Source organism: Portunus trituberculatus, chromosome 13 (assembly GCF_017591435.1).
Source record: "Portunus trituberculatus isolate SZX2019 chromosome 13, ASM1759143v1, whole genome shotgun sequence".
Lineage (NCBI taxonomy): Eukaryota > Metazoa > Arthropoda > Malacostraca > Decapoda > Portunidae > Portunus > Portunus trituberculatus.
Window position 1 is genome coordinate 11911228 of NC_059267.1, and position 6510 is coordinate 11917737.

The following is a 6510-nucleotide window of genomic DNA, read 5'->3' on the forward strand; positions in this document are numbered from 1 at the left end:
TCTAATAGATCTATTACTTACTACTACTACTACTACTACTACTATTACTACTACTACTAACACTACTATTAGTAACATTACTGCAGCTACTACTGTTTACTATTTATATTATTACTATTTACTACTATTAATAATATTACTGCCACTACTAACACTACTACTGACACTACTACTACTATTACTTCTACTACTACTATGTACTACTTCTACTATTACCATGTACTGCTACCACTACTACTATGTACTGCTACCATCACTAAAACCACTAATATTAACTATACCATACTACTACCATTACCAACAATTACCTACCACCACTACCAGCCTCCGCCACTCATCACCACTACCACCACTACTATTACACCACCATCACCAAAAACCATTGCGAAATACAACCACTTGTCACCACAACCACTCACCATCTACCACCTTAACATTACTGCCACCACTACACTATTTTGTTAATAAAATCAAATACCATCACTCGACCATAACACTAACACACCACCATCCCACCATGGCCGTATCACCTCATCACTACCACCACCATCACCATCTGTCACCACCACTGCCATTGCTCATACTGCCAGCTTTGGCACCATTACCTACCACTATCACCACCACCGGCCACCACCGCCACCAATGGCATTACCACCACCACCACCAAAATATGAATATAGACCATCACTACAACACTATGTATTACTAATTATCACAATTATTACCACCACCACCTGACCACCACCATTAACGTGACCACTAGACTCATCACCAATATCCATCACCAAGAACCATAACCACTGCACCATTGGGTCCATCATAACTACGCTTCACCACATATTCACTGATCATCACCACCAATTATCTATCACCACCACCATACCAATACCACCACCAAATCTGACTCTACTGAATACCACCAGCCACTCATGCCAACACAATACCACCACTATTTCATGCATGTATTACCACTACATAATTAGTACTACTACTATTGCTACTACTATTGATAATGATGGTTCTAGTACTACTAGTATTATTGTTGCAGTTACTACTACTTCTGTACCACTATTACTAATTACTACTATATTACACTACTACTACTTACTACTACTACTTCTACAATATTATCATTATTGTTTATTATCTTTACTAAAACAACAACATACTACCACTACTAGTACTACTGCCACCACCACTAACTGCTCATATTCCTCCCACTTCAGAAAGTGATAGCTGTGGTGGTGTTGATAGCAGCAGCAGTAGCAGCAGTAGCAGCAGCAGCAGCAGCAGTAGCAGTAGCAGCAGCAGTAGTAGCAGCAGCAGCAGTAGTAGCAGAAGCAGCAGTAGCAGCAGTAGCAGCAGTAGCAGCAGCAGTAGCAGCAGCAGTAGCAGCAGCAGTAGCAGTAGCAGTAGCACAGCAGTAGCAGCAGTACCAAGCAGCAGCAGCAGCAGCAGCAGCAGCAGTAGCAGCAGCAGCAGCAGCAGTAGCAGCAGCAGCATTAGCAGCAGCAGTAGCAGCAGCAGCAGCAGCAGCAGCAGCAGCAGCAGCAGCAGCAGCAGCAGCAGCAGTAGCAGCAGCAGCAGCAGCAGCAGCAGCAGCAGTAGCAGCAGCAGCAGCAGCAGCAGCAGCAGCAGCAGTAGCAGCAGCAGTAGCAGCAGCAGCAGCAGCAGCAGCAGCAGCAGCAGCAGCAGCAGCAGCAGTAGCAGCAGCAGCAGCAGCAGCAGCAGCAGTAGCAGCAGCACCAGCAGCAGTAGCAGCAGCAGTAGCAGCAGCAGCAGTAGCATAGCAGCAGCAGCAGTAGCAGCAGCAGCAGCAGCAGCAGCAGCAGCAGTAGCAGCAGCAGCAGCAGCAGCAGCAGTAGCAGCAGCAGTTTAGCAGCAGCAGCAGCAGCAGCAGCAGCAGCAGCAGCAGCAGCAGCAGCAGCAGCAGCAGCAGCAGCAGTAGCAGCAGCAGCAGCAGCAGCAGCAGCAGCAGCAGCAGCAGCAGCAGCAGCAGCAGCAGTAGCAGCAGCAGCAGCAGCAGCAGCAGCAGCAGCAGCAGCAGCAGCAGCAGCAGCAGCAGCAGCAGCAGCAGCAGCAGCAGCAGCAGCAGCAGCAGCAGCAGCAGTAGCAGCAGCAGCAGCAGCAGCAGCAGTAGCAGCAGCAGCAGCAGCAAGCAGTAGCAGCAGCAGCAGCAGCAGCAGTAGCAGCAGCAGCAGCAGTAATAGCAGCAGCAAAGCAGCAGCAGCAGCAACAGCAGAGCAGTAGCAGTAGCAGCAGCAGAGCAGCAGCAGCAGCAGCAGCAGCAGCAGCAGCAGCAGCAGCAGTAGCAGCAGCAGCAGCAGCAGCAACAAGTAGTCAGCAGCAGCAGCAGCAGCACACAGCAGCAGTAGCAGCAGTAGCAGCAGCAGCACAGCAGCAGCAGCAGCAGCAGCAGCAGCAGCAGTAGCAGCAGCAGCAGCAGCAGCAGCAGCAGCAGCAGCAGCAGCAGCAGCAGCAGCAGCAGCAGCAGCAGCAGCAGCAGCAGCAGCAGCAGCAGCAGCAGCAGCAGCAGTAGCAGCAGCAGCAGCAGCAGCAGCAGTGCAGCAGCAGTGCAGCAGCAGCAGCAGCAGCAGTAGCAAGTAGCAGTAGCAGCAGTAGCAGTAGCAGCAGCAGCAGCAGCAGCAGCAGCAGCAGCAGCAGCAGTAGCAGCAGCAACATTTGCAGTAATAAGAGCACATTTGTACCAATCGCAGCAGTAACAACATAGCAGTAGTACTTGTATTAGCAGTAGTCGCAGTAGCAGTGGCAGTAGTAGCAGCACCAGCAGCAATGTAGCAGAAGCAGAAGCAGAATTAGCAGCAGCAATAGTAGCAGTAGTAGCACATAAGAGCAATAATAGTGGCAGCAGTAGTGCCAGCAGCACCGTTCATAGCAGTAGTGGTGGTGGCAATAGCAGCAGCAGCAGTAGCAGTAATAGTAGTAGCAGAAACAGTAGCAGTAGTAGTAGTAGTAGTAGTAGAAACATTAGCAGCAGAAATAGTAACAGAAGAAATAGCAGTAGTAGTAGTAGTAGTAGTAGTAGTAGTAGTAGTAGTAGTAGTAGTAGTAGTAGTAGCAATAGTAGTAGTAGTAGTAGTAGTAGTAGTAGTAGTAGAAATCGTAGTAGTAGTAGTAATAGTAGTAATAGGAGGAGAGAGAGAGAGAGAGAGAGAGAGAGAGAGAGAGAGAGAGAGAGAGAGGCACAGACAGACAGACAGACAGACAGACAGACAGACTACTATTACTAGAACTACTTCTAGAAATAATTTTGTTACAGTTATTACTATCATTATCATTTTCATTATTATTTATTATTATTATTATTATTATTATTATTATTATTATTATTATTATTATTATTATTGTTATTATTATCATCACTGTAATGGCACTAGTGGGGTCGCTGTCCTTACTACGGGGCGCAGGTCACTTTTGGGCGCTGGACTTGACAGTCAGACTCCGGTGCTCACTCAGGGCAGGAAGGACAGGCAGGGACACCTTCTTTTCTGGTTTATTCGCCACAAAGAACACACAAGAGTACAGCGAATGGACGCCCTTCCTTGTGTGTGGCCCGGCTCCAACTAACTGGCAGGTAGCAAACAGCACTTCCCCATGCCGCTGCTTCTCCCACTATAGCGCAGCATTCATTCCACTACCACGCAGCTCACAGGTCACACAGCACCTTTCACACTACGAAGGGTGGCATCAGTTAGAGCAATCATCTAAGCACCCTAACCAACGCTCACTCACGCCTCATCCATGCTTTACAGAGGAGACAGACGAAACAGCGGTGAAGTGTAGCGGGCGGCGATCAAGATTGTTTAGGCGTTGGCTTTTTCGGGGATTTCCCGGCCTACGGCGGTGTCACACTTGTACCAATACGCACCTCAAGTCAGTTACTTAATACTTCGAAATTGAATGGTGTTGTAGTACATACACAATGTGATGCTTGAAAAAGGCAAATTAATGTAATCTATCTTTACTTCTAAATATATTTTGCATTGTTTTGGCAAACACAACAATACTTGAAAACGTTTCCTCAGAGTAGCGTTGTTTGGGATGTGACATGGAAAGATGTAGGGTGGTATCATCAGCGTAGGAGTGGATAGGGCAAGAAGCTTGGTTAAGAAGGTCATTAATGAAAATAAAAAGAGATAGGACAGAACCCTGAGGAACACCACTGTTAATAGATCTAGAAGAGCAGTGACCGTCCACCACGGCTGCAATAGAACGCGACAGCAAAAGTGGTGCCATCAGGATGAAATAAAGGAGGTAAAGATGAAGAAGTGAAGTTATTGGAAATGTTTTAGCCAGATGCCAGAAGTCACGAGTGGAGTTCGAGTTGCATTTTCATCTGAGAAATTTTATTTTCCATTAAATTGATCTCTTAGTTCCACAACAGCCAATACATTCTTCTGACAAACATTTCGCAAGAGCAACAGAGGAAAAGAAATTATCACCATATATCTTGAAGTATCTTCCCTCTAGTTTTGAAGATAATTCTCCCACTTCACCCTAAATATTTGGAAGGCTTTGCATTCTAAGATTTTTTACCAGTGTAGATTTGAAACAGAGATATGACCCTTGTCATCTGCTCTAACCCACACTTTGTAGCCCCTCTTTGTTGGCTTCACGGACATATATTGTTTGTATGAGCACCTACCTTTGAATTTTATCATGCTTTCATCTACTGATTGATCTTGTGATGGATGGAAACATTCATCAAACTGTTCATTTAGTACATTTGTAATGCAGTGGGTGGGATGGTTTATTAGAAAAAATATAAATATGAAGATTTAAAAGTTTATTTTTGACAAAAATGGTAGTGGTAGCTGTTACCAAAGGCACTGGTCATAGATTTTGAAAGATTGACACTGAACAAATCCACATACTTTACAAATCCACTTACTTTATCATAAACTGATGGAATAATAATATTAAATGAACTTTCGGCACTGTCTCCAAGAAACCGTCCCTCGCGCTCGCCTCGATTCCCGGCTCCCACTTCTCTGCTCCTCCACCCAGCTGATTTGACGTCACATATATGAAGCCAAGCTATTGGTCAGAGAGAGAGAGAGAGAGAGAGAGAGAGAGAGATTTCAAAATTTGATTTCAAAACTGCCCTCCTACGGCTTCTATCCTTCTCTCTGTAACTTCATCTCAAGTTTCCTTTCCGACCGTTCTATTGCAACCGTGGTAGACAGCCACTGCTCTTCTCCTAAATCTATTAACAGTGGTGTTTCTCAGGGTTCTGTTCTGTCACCCCCTCTCTTCCTAATATTCATCAATGATCTTAACCAAACTTCTTGCCCTTTCCACTCCTACGCTGGACTTATACTACCGTGTACCTTTCCTGTACCTTCAGTAAGTCAACAGATCACGCAGGGATGCCACAGAACGCCTTACTTCTGATCTCCCTAAGATGTCTGATTGGGGCAGAGAAAACCTAGCAGTGTTCAATGCCTCAAAAATTCAGTTCTTCCATCAATCAATGCGACACAACCTTCCAGACAACTATCCCCTCTTCTTTAATGACACTCAGCTGTCTCCTCTTCCACACTGAATATCCTCGGTCTGTTCTTTAGTCATAATCTAACTGGAAACTTCACATCTCATCTCTTGCTAAAACAGCTTGTATGAAATTAGGCATTCTGAGGCGTCTCCGCCAATTTTTCTCGCCATCCCAACTGCTAACTCTGTACAAGGGCCTCATCCGTCCTTGTATGGAGTACTCTACGCATGTTTGTGGAGTTACAACTGACACAGTTTTATTAGATAAGGTGGAATGAAAAGCTTTTCGTCTCATCAACTCCTCTCCTCTGGCTGACTGTCTTCAGCCTGTCTCACCGCCGGAATGTTGCATCCCTTGCTATCTTTTACCGTTATTTTCATGCTAACGGCTCTTCTGATCTTGCTAATTGCTTGCCTCCCCTCCTCCCCCACCCTCGCTGGACAAGGCTTTCTTCTTCCTCTCACCCTTTTCTGTCCATCCTTCTAATACAAGAGTTAACCAGTACTCTCAATCATTCACCACTATTCTGTCCATCCCTTTAATACAAGAGTTAACCAGTACTCTCAATCATTCACCACTATTCTGTCCATCCTCTAATACAAGAGTTAACCAGTACTCTCAATCATTCACCACTATTCTGTCCATCCCTTTAATACAAGAGTTAACCAGTACTCTCAATCATTCACCACTATTCTGTCCATCCCTCTAATACAAGAGTTAACCAGTACTCTCAATCATTCACCACTATTCTGTCCATCCCTTTAATACAAGAGTTAACCAGTACTCTCAATCATTCACCACTATTCTGTCCATCCCTCTAATACAAGAGTTAACCAGTACTCTCAATCATTCACCACTATTCTGTCCATCCCTCTAATACAAGAGTTAACCAGTACTCTCAATCATTCACCACTATTCTGTCCATCCTCTAATACAAGAGTTAACCAGTACTCTCAATCATTCACCACTATTCTGTCCATCCCTCTAATACAAGA